This window comes from Sapajus apella, unplaced genomic scaffold (genome assembly GCF_009761245.1).
Source record: "Sapajus apella isolate SASKATOON/1434 unplaced genomic scaffold, GSC_monkey_1.0 scaffold40, whole genome shotgun sequence".
Classification (NCBI taxonomy): Eukaryota; Metazoa; Chordata; class Mammalia; order Primates; family Cebidae; genus Sapajus; species Sapajus apella.
In genome coordinates this window covers 3,320,215-3,333,303 of record NW_022436980.1, presented here as the reverse complement: position 1 = coordinate 3,333,303, position 13,089 = coordinate 3,320,215, and positions in this window count along the sequence as shown.

Genomic DNA, 13,089 nt, shown 5'->3' with positions numbered 1-13,089 from the left:
GGCGAGTGATTTGCCTTGCTTTACTTAGGCAGTAGGTAATATATCTGGGATTTAGATCCACCTGATAGGGCAAGGCATGGTGGTGCACTCCTGTAGTTTTAGGTACTCAGCAGGAGAAGATTTCCAACCTGGGCAACACAGCAAAATTGGATCAAACAAAACAAAAATAAACAAAATCCACCTGGCCAACAATAAATTCCCTTAGCTTTCTTCTTTCTTCTGTACTTTAGGTATAATAATGGGGTACTCAACACATTAATTTTGGGGGAGTGGAAGAATCAAACATTTCTAAAATATCTTTTATTTATCTGAGTAAACAAAGTAAATTCTATTTTATAAATTAGTCTACTATTTGCATGGATCTCATTAGCATATTTCAAAACAGTGCACTTGTGTTCACCTTTGAGTATCTGCCTCTCCATCACAGGCATTACTGTGACTAAATAGCTCCTCTGTTTCAATGCCTAACAGTTCTCCCTCCCTGGACTATTCCTCATGCAGACCACATTTTGTGCAACATTGCTCTGTTATGCAAAAACAAAACATTCCTATTTTTGACATATGATTCACTTTTTATTCTTATTAAAAACTGAAAAACTACTTCTCTTTGATAGCCTTTAACTTAGCATTTGATTTGTTTGATTAAATATCTTGATCTTTGGCATACTGTTTTGGTTGATTCATCTAAAAAGGGGTATTTTACTATTTAATCTTCATAGATACGGTTCATTCTGATTTTGTTTTTTCATATTGAAGGTGGGAAAAAAGCTTTTGTTTTGATCCACTGGGTGTATGTTTTGGTCTCTGGAGAACACAACAGATTTAGCCATTTCTAAAATGAAACAAAGAGGGAAGTCAATGCCCAGAGGTTCAGAGAAACTTCTCGATTCTAATCAAGTCACTTTAACAAAATCTACGGAACACCTAAGAGCTGTGGTGCTATATATGGAACAAAGGACAGTGCCTGTCTGAAGGAACCAATACTTTCCCATGGGGCAGACCTGATACACACACTGGAGAAGAAAATAGAGGGTAGAAGGAGCTTCTTCATAAATGTTATGGGATATCACCTATTTTTCCTTCAGTCTGAAGATGTCTTTTACTTAAACACAGTAGTAATAGCAAAGAGAAACTAACACAAAGATCAATCACCACATTGGTGCCAAACAAAAATGTCCATGACTCTAACCTCAATACAATCTAATGGCCTGAACTCTTCGGTCAGTAGTGTTTATTTATTCCTTTTAAGTCAGTATTTATTTAACTAGCTATATAATGTCATACTTATTAATAATTAGTAGGTATTTTTAATTATTCTAGAATAAATTATTCGAAGAAATAGAAAAATATGGAAACTTACACCTTGAAGAAACACTCAGTATCAACGATTCACTCACTCAACACATACTTATTCCATGCCTATTATATGTCAGGAACTGTGCATAACTCCATGGAACACATCATTATGAGACTATCTCTACTTGCTGGAAAATTTGCTGCCTTGTGAGAGACATAAAAGTGTTACAAAGATGTAAAAGGTGAAAAATAAACTATTAACAGATGACACTTAATAGTTCCTTTTGGGAAGACAACTATTTTTTAAAATATGCCTTAATAGGCTACTTTGTATTGAGGATGAGCCCTAAATCATAGGTGTTTTAGAAGCCTGGGTAACTAAGCCTAAAGTTAAATTGCATTTAGAAGTGCAAGAACCAAAGGAAGTGGCTCACTCAGAAGAAGGCAGAAATGTGGTTGCTACATATAGAGGAAATTCATCAGGAACTTTTAGTTGTGGAATAGCCAAAATAATAGCATAGGATGTTTAATATGTAATCTTAAGTTGAGTCTGTGTCTTGGGGAGATTACAACCTTCCTTATGACCTGCCACATCTTTAGTGAGTTCTTGTTGCTGCTGTTTGGCTCACTTTTTGTTATTGTTTTCACTGATTGATCAATTGATTAATTTCTGTTGAAAATGAGACAGGGCCAAGTTACACATTTAAAGTAAATGTTATTTAGAAAAAAGACAGCTTTCACGACTCCAGTACCAGAAATTACCAAAAAATAGAAGCTTCCTGGAAATACATAAAAATCTGGGAGAGTTTGGAAAGGGGCTTTCATTTTGTACAGGGCTATAGGACACAGAAAATTCAAGAAAGAAGAGCTTATTTAATTGTTTTCTGAGTAATACAAAACCTAAAATGCAACTGGAAAGTAGTGTTCCCCCAGCATATATACACACACACATATGTACGTAACACATACAAACTTATAAATATTAACAGATTGCTAGAAAACATTATATACATTATGAAAAAAGAATATATTCTGTTCTCCTGGAGAATTCTGGAAGGTTTGCCAAAAGAGTAGACAGAGATATAAAGGCCATTTCATGAAGAACAATGAATAGCATTATGGAAATAAAGTATGCACATGAAACAGTAATTCAGTCTTGCTTGACCAATAGATGCTTAAAGGTAAGTCAGAAAATAATACTAGAAAGAAATGGTTGTGACTTAATAACCAAGTGGCTTGTATTCTAGACTATGGAGTTTGCACTTTAGACAGTGAGAAGAAAGTGCAGAGTTTCTAACAGGAAGTGATATGATAAAAATGTTTACAAAAACTAATAGTAATAGTTTATGACAGTTAGAGGCTGCAGGAGAGAAAAAAACAGTAGACAGATGAGAAAGAATGATGATCAATATGACAGCAGTTGTATTTGGAATGAAGATCATAATGGGTACAAGAGACACAATGGAGAGAACAGTGGGCTCTGTTAATTTGGGGAGATATACATCTGAATACTCTGCTTTAATTTTGGTAATACCTATTACATGAATTTTGTTGTGAACTAAGATTTCACCCCCAACTATGGAACTTCACCTTTGATTTTTGTCCCTGGTTCAGAGTAAAGACATTGACCAAGATTCAACTAATATAATATTTTTTCTGAGGACTTCCAATAGGTGGCCCTATCACCCAAAGACAGATAATGAGAAAAAAACTGTGATAGCAACAACAGCATCTGGCACCAGTGTTTTAAAATATTTCCTGAAATAATTGAATGTACTTAGTGTTTTCACATTTTCATCTCCTATTATCTCCTCAATTCTCCTCGAATGTATTCTCATCAACAGTCCTTGACTGAAAGAGTGTCTGCCAAAGACAACATCCATTTGATAAACTTGAGTCCGTTTCTTCCTAAGTTTCCACATTACCCCCTGTACCATGGGAGTCTCATTTATTTAACTAGTTTCCCTCACAACAAATCTCTAAATGTCAGAGTACTCCAAGATTAGGTCTTCAGCCCTCTTCTCTTCTAAATTTGGTCCCACATTTTGAATGAACTCATTCAATTTTATGGCTTTAAAGGCCATATAATATTTTTATAAAACTCAAGATTATATTTTTAGTCTTTTCCTTTCCTCTGACATTACTATGTGGTTGCCTAATAGTCATTTCAAGCTTAGCATATACAAAATAGAATTATTGATTCTCACTCTCTCTAATTCTCCCTTTAGACCAACAATAGACTAGACACAGTTCGCTAAATAGACTGGATAAATATTAGTTTATCTATAATATGCATTATCCCATCTGTGTATATTTAATCACCCTGTACTTGCCAGACAGGTACTAGTCTGTCTAGTGAGATAGAAGAAGCAGGAACCTCTTTCTGCTTGCTCTTCACTGTTACCTGCTGCCTGGAATGCTGACTAGCATGGAGAAGGTACAAAATAAACGTTTGATAGATATATGAATACTTAAATGAGGAAATCTAACAGGCAGTTAGAAATATCCCCTACCTTTAATCAGTGAAGAAACTGAGGATGATGAAAATGAAGTGAATTTTCCCAGGTCACAGTTCCATCAGTGGCAGACTTGGCTGACCCACTGACAGACCACATCAAGCATTTTCATCACCACTTGTCCCTCTACTTCAAGTCTTTCAGAAGTGCCTTGAGAGTTGCTGGGTCTGTTAAAATCTAATGTGCTTCGTACTGAATATCAGATTTCTCAGCTGCTTCTGAGATGGTCCAACATACAGGAGATAAACACATTTGAGATTTCAGGAAGAACAAAAGTCTTCTCAACTGAAGTAGATGTCTATGGTGGTGTTTCTGATTGACTAGTAGCTGAATTCTCATTATTTTTTAGGTTATGCCTTGATGCACACATTTTGGACAAGACAAGACCCTTTTCTTGCTAGAAAAGTCAAAGTCTTCAAGCATCCCCTCCTCTTTCTTCCTGGTAGCCAGGTTACTCCGTCAACCAGAGACCCCTGCTCAGGACCTTGAATCTGACAGTAGGAACCCAGAGACATGGGGCTCTCAAAGAGCAATAATTCATGGTACTGGTGGTGAAGCTGTCATAGTGAAAGAGCAGTTATGCATACTGTCCTATGGTCAGTTATCAGTGATAGCATTTTAAGCAGAGATCTTGTGGCAGGACCTTAGCTTCCATTCCTTACTAGCTTCCATTCACATAACACAGCTTCCATTCCTTACTAGCTGGGGTACTTGTCTACTGATTCTGCTTAAAGTAGCCAGGGTTGTTTTATTTTGTTGCAACTTAAAACACTGACTGGTTCATCAATAGCTTTTACACCATTTTTTAGTGTCATCCACTGACTGAATGGCACTAATGCCAGCCCACTTCCAACATTTAAAGCTAATTGTTTATGTCCCGTTACCTCAGAAACCAGTTTGTTGATTGGATCCTTAATCCAATAACAAGATTCAAATTGAAGGGCTAACAGCTCAAAAAATAAGTAATCTATGGATCTCATCTTGTTTTGGTATTAAAACTGCCTTCTATGTACTAAGGTATACACGGGTAAAAATTTTAGACACTACTTGAAGAAGAGTTATTTTGTAACAGAATAACTTGTACCACTAGCCTTTCTTTAAAACACTGTATGCCACTATTTGTTTCACAAACACTTATCTAGTGCTTTAAGTTTCAGCTTGTTCAAATATTTCCTGAGCACCACTCTCTTGCTTACAGTCTATCACCAACAGCATCTCTTACCATCTCCCATGTAAATCTTCTCTCTCATAGTAAGGGAGGAGGAGTGGGTAATCTGATGTAACAGGATTTGGGACATTGGCCACCTTTATTCATGGGGTGGCAGGTGGTATGATCGGGCCTAATGAGGGAGAGAGTCCTGGCTTGAATTTTGTCCTAAGTCAGGTACGCAGGCAGTTTTATCAGAAAGCTCTGCATTAGTTAGGCATTAGGATCCATAGGCAATTTTGTCTTGCCAACTTCATGAGACAGAAGCAATTGGGACAGGGCAGTACTTGTAAATTTCTCAGCCTCTTCCCCTAGGCTTCCTTAACACTTCATCCTAATTCCTATGGTATCTTAGACTGGTAACGTTTGGACTTTCTCTCAAGAAGAAAAAGAGTATATAGACACAAAACATATATTTGTGTTCATAAACACATATGGCTTTACACAGAATGTTACAAAATTCACACATTAACCCCTACTTACACCCATTACGAGGCACAATTGTCCTGCTTCTACAGTCATTTATTACAACACCTGGAGCACTGGGCTGTCCTTGGTAGCTTTCATGATTCCTGCTATTAGTCTCTGAGCTCCATAGGGCAGGAGTATCTTATTATCTTATTTACCTTTTTATTCATATCACCTTGAATAGTATCTGGCATCCATTGGAAATACAAAATGTATATTCAATGAAAGAGTGACTCAATCTTTCAAATTGTTCCCAATAGATGAGACTAGCCAGGTGCCTCATTATCCCACCTATGCATATTTAATCACCCTGTACTTCAAAGATCTTACCTGTGAAGAGGATGTACAAACTCCTCTTGTTTACTAGAGAGTTATGAGCATTGCAGCTAATAACAACTACTAAAAGGCACTCACAAATGTCAAGAGGAACAACTGTGTTGATGAAATAATAACGTGTTATATAATTTGGGTAAATACTATTCACTTGTCTCCCTGGGCATTTCAAGGAAGAGAAAAATAGGCATGCAGGCATTTCAGAATAATCCCATTCCTCCAACAAAGCAAGAAGAACATTGTCAGTGAGAACAAGCACCATAACCACTATCTTTTCTATTAGCATTTCCTTCTGCTTGGTCTCCATATATTGGGAAATCCACTTAATCTGATAGGTAAAGCCTGAGACAAACGAGGCAGACAGGAGTAATGCCCTCACTTCACAGGGACATGAGAATAACTCTGAACAAAGAAAGTCACCCTCTTATTCCTATACTGAGCTTATGAAGATAATGTATTTCATAAAATCAGATCTCATATTTCACATCTGTTTGAGATACTTTCAAAACCAGAAAGTGCTTCCGCATCGAACAAGATCTCACAGTTGGTCTAGTGCACTTAGGCAACATACCACTCAAAATGAGCCTAATGCCAGCCCTCGAGGCGGGACGGTAAATTCCCAGAATGACTAGGCTGATGAACCATGAGGCTCGCATCTTTTGTTCCAAGAAGAAAACAAGTGACTGCTTTGCCTCCCTTCTTTCTAGCCAAATGAGACTTGCCTGGCATTTCTGCAGCATCTACAGTTTGCCAATTTTCTAATCTCAAGAAGGTGCAACCAGGAATTGCAAAGGGCTCCCAGAATGTACCTGCCCTCTGTGCCTATACAACACACCTGGGAGCACTAGTTTTAGGTTCTTATCAGCTGTGACAGCAAAGCTGTAGCACCAGTTAATTCATAATCAGTGAAGGGTAAGTGTGTTTATAGACTGTATGTTAGGAAGTCAAGAGGCATCTTGTATAGCTTTTCACTTAAGTGTCATGATCAGTGGGGGATGCTTTAAGGGGGAAGTTGTGTTTGGTATACAGTTGTTCCAGGAGGAAACTGAATATCTCCACAAGTCCCAGAAGAAATAAAGTGCCATCCTGGTGTATATCTAGGGACTTCTGTTATAAACATGTAAAAGTTCCATGACATTTCCGTTTATAAAACAATAAAATTCAGATATATCTGAAAAAATAAGTGCAAATATATTTAAATTATGGAACATGAAGAACAAAAGGAAAATGTTTTGAACACCTTCCTGTTCTCACTTTTATAAACTTAGGCAAATTACTTGGCACCTCTGAGCTTTAATGCCTCATCTTTTAAAACAAAGATGGAAAATACTTCACAGGATTATTCTGCCTAACACATAGTAGGCATACAAAAACATGTTCACTTCTCTACTAACAAGTCTAACAAAGTGTTCATTTAATCTAAAACCCACTGCCTTCAGTTCACAACTCATGACTTTCAATAGTGTGTTTGACTTTTATAAATTCACACACAATTCACATAATTTACATTTCAACGGCTAGATCTGAGATGCAGTGAAGGTATTCAATACTGAACACTGCAATCAAGGGATGGCACCTTACTTAAGCTAACAAATGATTACCCTTCACCGCAGACCTATGATTCATCAATTGCTTCCTTACAGAAGCAGAAAGGCTTAAACTAAAGCAATTGAGAGCATCAGGACTCAGAAAATTCTCCTTAGATGCTTCCCCAGATGCTCTCAGGAACACATTGCCTTACTATCTTTCTAACTCAATAATAACAAATGGATTTGGGATCCATGGAAATGTTTCATGCCTACCCATATTTGCTGTCTGTTTAAGGCACCACATGAGCGAGTTCTTCCTACCAGTCAGGTGAGTCACTGCTCTATCAGAGTTCTTGAAGATGTCAGAACTCATGCTCTAAAGTGAGCAATAAGAAATATAACAAGTGGGCTCCCACACATTCTTCACTCTCTCTGTGGAAAAGGAAACCAAAAAAATGGCTTTCAGTAGCATAAAGAAGAGGCTAACAGGACAATTAGTTAAGAAACTCTTTACATAGTCCAGGGAAATTAAAGAAAAACCACATTTCTAGGATAATTTATGGTAGTTCAGATCAGAAATCTTGTTGATCCTTTCCAAGTTACAATTAGCTTGTCTTCGTCTTTAAACTTTTACTTAGAGCCAGACAAAGTCAGAAGCTGGGAAGTGATGAATTTTAATTCACACTTTTGACAAGGACAGATGATACACAGAGAAAAAATTACCATGAAAACAATATTGTGCATGAGTAAGGTACCAGGCTATACTTTCTTCCTTTGGGTTTTCAGGGACTTTTAATTCTTGTTATCTTGCCTATGTATGTATGTGTATGTGTGTGGTTAACTATGTTGTACTTATTTCCCAGCAAAAGAATGTGGCTGACCCTGTTAATCAGTGAATTCACTCATAATTCTCAAGCTCCTTCCATGTCACCTCCTCTATAAAGGCTGGGAAGCTAAGCAATTCTTTTGTATCACTACTGCAGGTAGGGGTAATAATGAGATGCAGAATTGACCAATCATGTGGTCAGTGAGATACAAACCAAAGTTTGCTGAGGGTTTCTGGGAAGGCTTTTAGGTTTTCCTAGACGAACGGGTAGCAAAACCCCTTTTCCTTCTCCTTATGCCTTGCTGCCTTTAATATGAACATTATGCCTGGAGCTAAGGCAACTATCCTGAACTATGCAGCAACAGTCACTAGCAAAAATAATTCCAGAAATACTTATTGACATTGACATAATTAAGCAGCTGGCCAATGACAAAAGATGTAAATCACTAATCTTAGTAAGCAAGAAAAATAAGTATCGAAGACTTTTAACGTATTTTATGTTAATTATTACAAATACATTATTATTCATACAAGGTAGTTTTGAGTGACTTTTCTACGGTTTTCTGCGTATACTCATACATTCTTACTAAAATAGATAGTTCTTGTAACCTGGACTAGTCAGAGCTACACAAGATCATTTACTATGTTTTGCTGGGTCATACTGTGAAAGCTATAATAATTTTTAATGAGGAAAGAGTTCCACAGATCAAGGAGTGTTAGTAACTAGGCGTGATCTGTTAAATCTAGGTATCAGTAGACAGAATGTAGGAAGAAATAACAATGAAATTCCAAATCAATTAGAAAACAGCATAAGCAAAAGAGAGAGACAAACAGAAAAACAAACAAAAAACCTAGGATTAAAAAGCCAAAATAAAAACCTAGTGAGAAAAGTGAATGGGAAGTAGGACCCTGAAATTAAAGTTCTAACTTCCACACTGGACATATTAGTAGAAAGGCTGATCGAGGCAACTGCCATGGATTCCATTTCCACGCTACTTGTTTCCTTTCATTTTTGATTCCTGACAAGCAGCTCCAATCTCGTGTCCCACTCTTTACTTTCCCTCAAGTTTCCTTTCTGCCTTGTCTTTCTAACAACTCCAGATTGCTTGGACTGACTGACAATATCTCACCATGCCTACAGGAAGCAGCAATGATACAGTAAAGGTGACATGAAAAATGCCAATTGCAACATTAAAATGAAGGCTATGTTTTCGCTACCAAGAGGATGAAATAAAAAGCATAGGACTGAGCACAGTTCAAATTCTGTTTTTTTGGAGAGAAAACATGTAGAACTCCTCCCTTGGCGAAGCTGTGAGGAAATGGGGTCTTAATTATAGGTTGTGAGGAGTAGATAGCTATTACATTCTTAGCCTTGAAAGAAAAGTAGAACAGAACAGAGAACTAATTACCCAAATAAAACAAACATATACTCAAATCTATGGCATTGTGCATCGCTCAACTAAAATTGCTAAAAAAAAGGTAGCACATTCAACCTCTGTATTAAAATTAATTATAACGATTGTGTTTAAGTACTCAATATAAAAGTGTTTGCAGTGTTTCTAATTCACAGACTCTCTTTCATTTAAAATCTGGTGATAAAAAATGATACATAGTAAATGATAAACAATAAAAGCCTTGGATTAATTTTTTAATAAAGTTTTAAGGGAAAAAGACATAGAAAAATGTTATTATATATTTGATAGTATTATAGGCAAACAGAAAATAAAAAGTATATAGAAACGAGAAAAAAGCAATTAGATAACAACACGCAGAGGTGTTTTTTGTGTCAGTATTTTAAGAGTGTTATGCATTATCTTTCTAGTCTCATCCCCTTCTGTTTTTTTTAAAGCTCAAAACAATTGAGGGATACATAAAGTGAATGCCTATAACTCATATGGACTTATCCTACAAGTTAACCTTGACATCATAAGAACAATATTTAGAAACCTAATTAATACATTGCTTTTCGGTGGCAGAACAGCAAAATAAGGCACAGCTTACGAAGTCTCTGTTCTTTGATGTGTGAAGCACAAGTTGTACAGTCTGAAACTGTCATATCATTATATGTCATCTCCACCTCCCATAGGGACTAGGGAAGGAGCATGAAAAAAATAAACCTTAGCAGAAATTGTGTAGAAGAGGAAACAAGAAGAATTAATTTACAGAAGTTTTGTATCGCATATTGTACAGAAAGGAGAAATATTCAGTCAGCTTTTAAAGAAAATATATTAATCTTTATATAACATTAAGAGAGAGAGAATAATAAAAGAATGTCTCTGATGTAGCTAATAGGTAGGATGGAACAGGAACAGAGAAAAGAACACATGTTTAAAAGCCAGGTTAACAGGGCTGTAGTTACCTAGGCTAATACCTGTTACCTAGGCTAGAGATTATTAAAATGAATTTCTATACAAACAATGTTTATTTTTCTATATACATTTTCTAGGAGAGATGGGTCATAGTTAGAATCAAATTCCTAAAAGAGTCTATGACCCAGAAAATATTATTCCATAATGCAAAATACTATTCCATAATGAAAATCCACTATTCTATCTGTGTCTTGCTTTTCTCATCTTTATAATGGGGATAGCAATATCTATCCACCTTTAATTGTTCAGAGGATTTAGAAAGGATACCAAGGGAAAAAAACACTTTGGAAACTTGATATGTTATTTGAATATAAGTTAGTCTTATCCTTTTCATTTTTTTTAGAAAATTGCTTTTAATATGAACGTTGAGTTTTGTCTGAATTCATCAAACAGCACAGTTCAAAATTTGGCTCCTTCTTGACCCTGTGTGAGATACATATAAGATTCTGCAGGTAACATATCAGTGAAGAAAGAAATATCTTCTTATGGTAATATACCTTGCCACTTTAAGGTATCATTATTAAAGGTTAACAACATTATTGTCAACACAGTGGAAATAGAATGATAAAAATGAATCTCTTATTTGGGATAATATAGATTAGTATGCATTGTTTACACAGAATGTGACAAATATAAGCCAAGAAATAAGATCTTTTTTATGATGATATCATGCAAAACAATGCAGCTAATTAGTCAGAACAAAAGTTATGGTCAAAGGTGATTCTGAGTCCTTCAGGCACCACTGTGCATATCGACGCATTCCAAATCTGATGAGCAAGCCTATGCTTTTAGCTGGTATGATTTACTGACAATTGACAAGGGAAACGTTTGATAAAACTCTTAATTAATAGATTTTGTTTCCTTCTCTCTCTTAAACAAAGTCCTAGAAATTTGCTGTAAACATCTCATTAATAGGAATAGAACAAGGAAGGATAATTAGTTTTTATCATCAATCAAGTTTTCAACTTCTATACCCCGGTCAATGTTCTCAACAGTCTCAGTATTTAAAGCAAAGAAAAGTAAAAGGAACTCAGTGTTGTGAAACCTCACAAGAATCAGTTGTAAATCAACTTACTTGAAACCAACCAACTCTGAAAACATGCCTTGGGCATCAGTAAATTTTGCACAAATCCTATGGTAATCGGGAAGACACTATTTCTTCAGAATTTCTAGTTAACGGTCATATGAAAATATAGCCATACAATAGAATGCATCTTGGAAGTAAGTAAGCTTTATATCCAAAAGGAAAATGGTATATAGAGTAGCTAATTCTTTGTCTTATCACTAAATGTCTTCTTTATAAATTTGATATTTCCAGTTACTGGCCTATTAAAGTTATACATTTGTACAGCAAATTTGGACTCCAAAGGCAAGGTACAAGACAGACCGGTGTACAGGGAAAGAGTGTACAGCAAAAATCTCACAGAAGTATCATGCCATGGCTGTACACAAGAGGTCTGGGTTAGCACAGAAAACCAAAATGCATGTTGCCAGGATCTATTTCACAGCATACTAGAGGCAAATATGAGTTTTTAATTAAAGGGTAGCATATTGAAACTCAACACAAAGCACTAAAAGATAATAAGCCATTCTTACTGGATGCAAGAAATGTTAGCTAGTTATCAAATACATTTTGGGCAGAAAGAAATTCCGAAATTAACTTGGGATGAAATGGCTGTCCCTTTCCCCTTGGATTCGTATATACTATAATGTGGTAGGGAAATTTCCCTGAAGAAAGTTGGAAAATTTGGAAATTTTGTCACCACTTAAAAATCAGAGGTAATTTTCCCAAGCAGCTGTGAAGCCTTCATTTCTAAGGATGTGTCTTGAACATCACTCTTAACAGCTGCCCGAAGGAGACATGCAATGGCTGGGTACATGGGCATTAGCTTTGCAAGTTGGCACCCCAGGTACAGAAAACACTGAGCCAGATCTGTCAGAAGCTGATTCAAGACTCCTCTATCTAAGGTAAAATGCACATGAGATTGACGCACATAGAGATTGTTTGAAGAGAAATGGTGTGTATAACTGGGTGTTCATCTATGTCATTGGATTTGTTCAACAATTTTGCTGATTTTCTGTGTTTTTTTACATAATATAATTAAACTTAGATTCTACCATAGACTTCAAGATGATAAATTCTTCATTGGTAGCATAAGAAATTATCTAATATATGTTCTATCAAGTTCTATCAAACTCTTATGGCTGCAAAGAGACATGCATTTAGGAAAGAAGGAACTCAGAACATTTCCAGTTTACACATTGGAACAAGAATGTGAATCAGGATTTCAAGGACAAGGTTAAACAGTAAAAAGAGATATGTGGGAAACGGAAGTTCTGAGTTTAATATGTATGATTTCATCTTATAAAAACCCTATGAAAATTTACAGTTGATTGAAATGTAATTTTCTCTAATTCCAGAAGTCATGGACTGGTTTAGCTGATATTTAGACTCCATGTTCTCAGCCATAAACATATCACCTACCAATATGCAATAATATTTCAAGTTACAAGCCCTCAAGGAAACTGTAATATCATTTCTTGA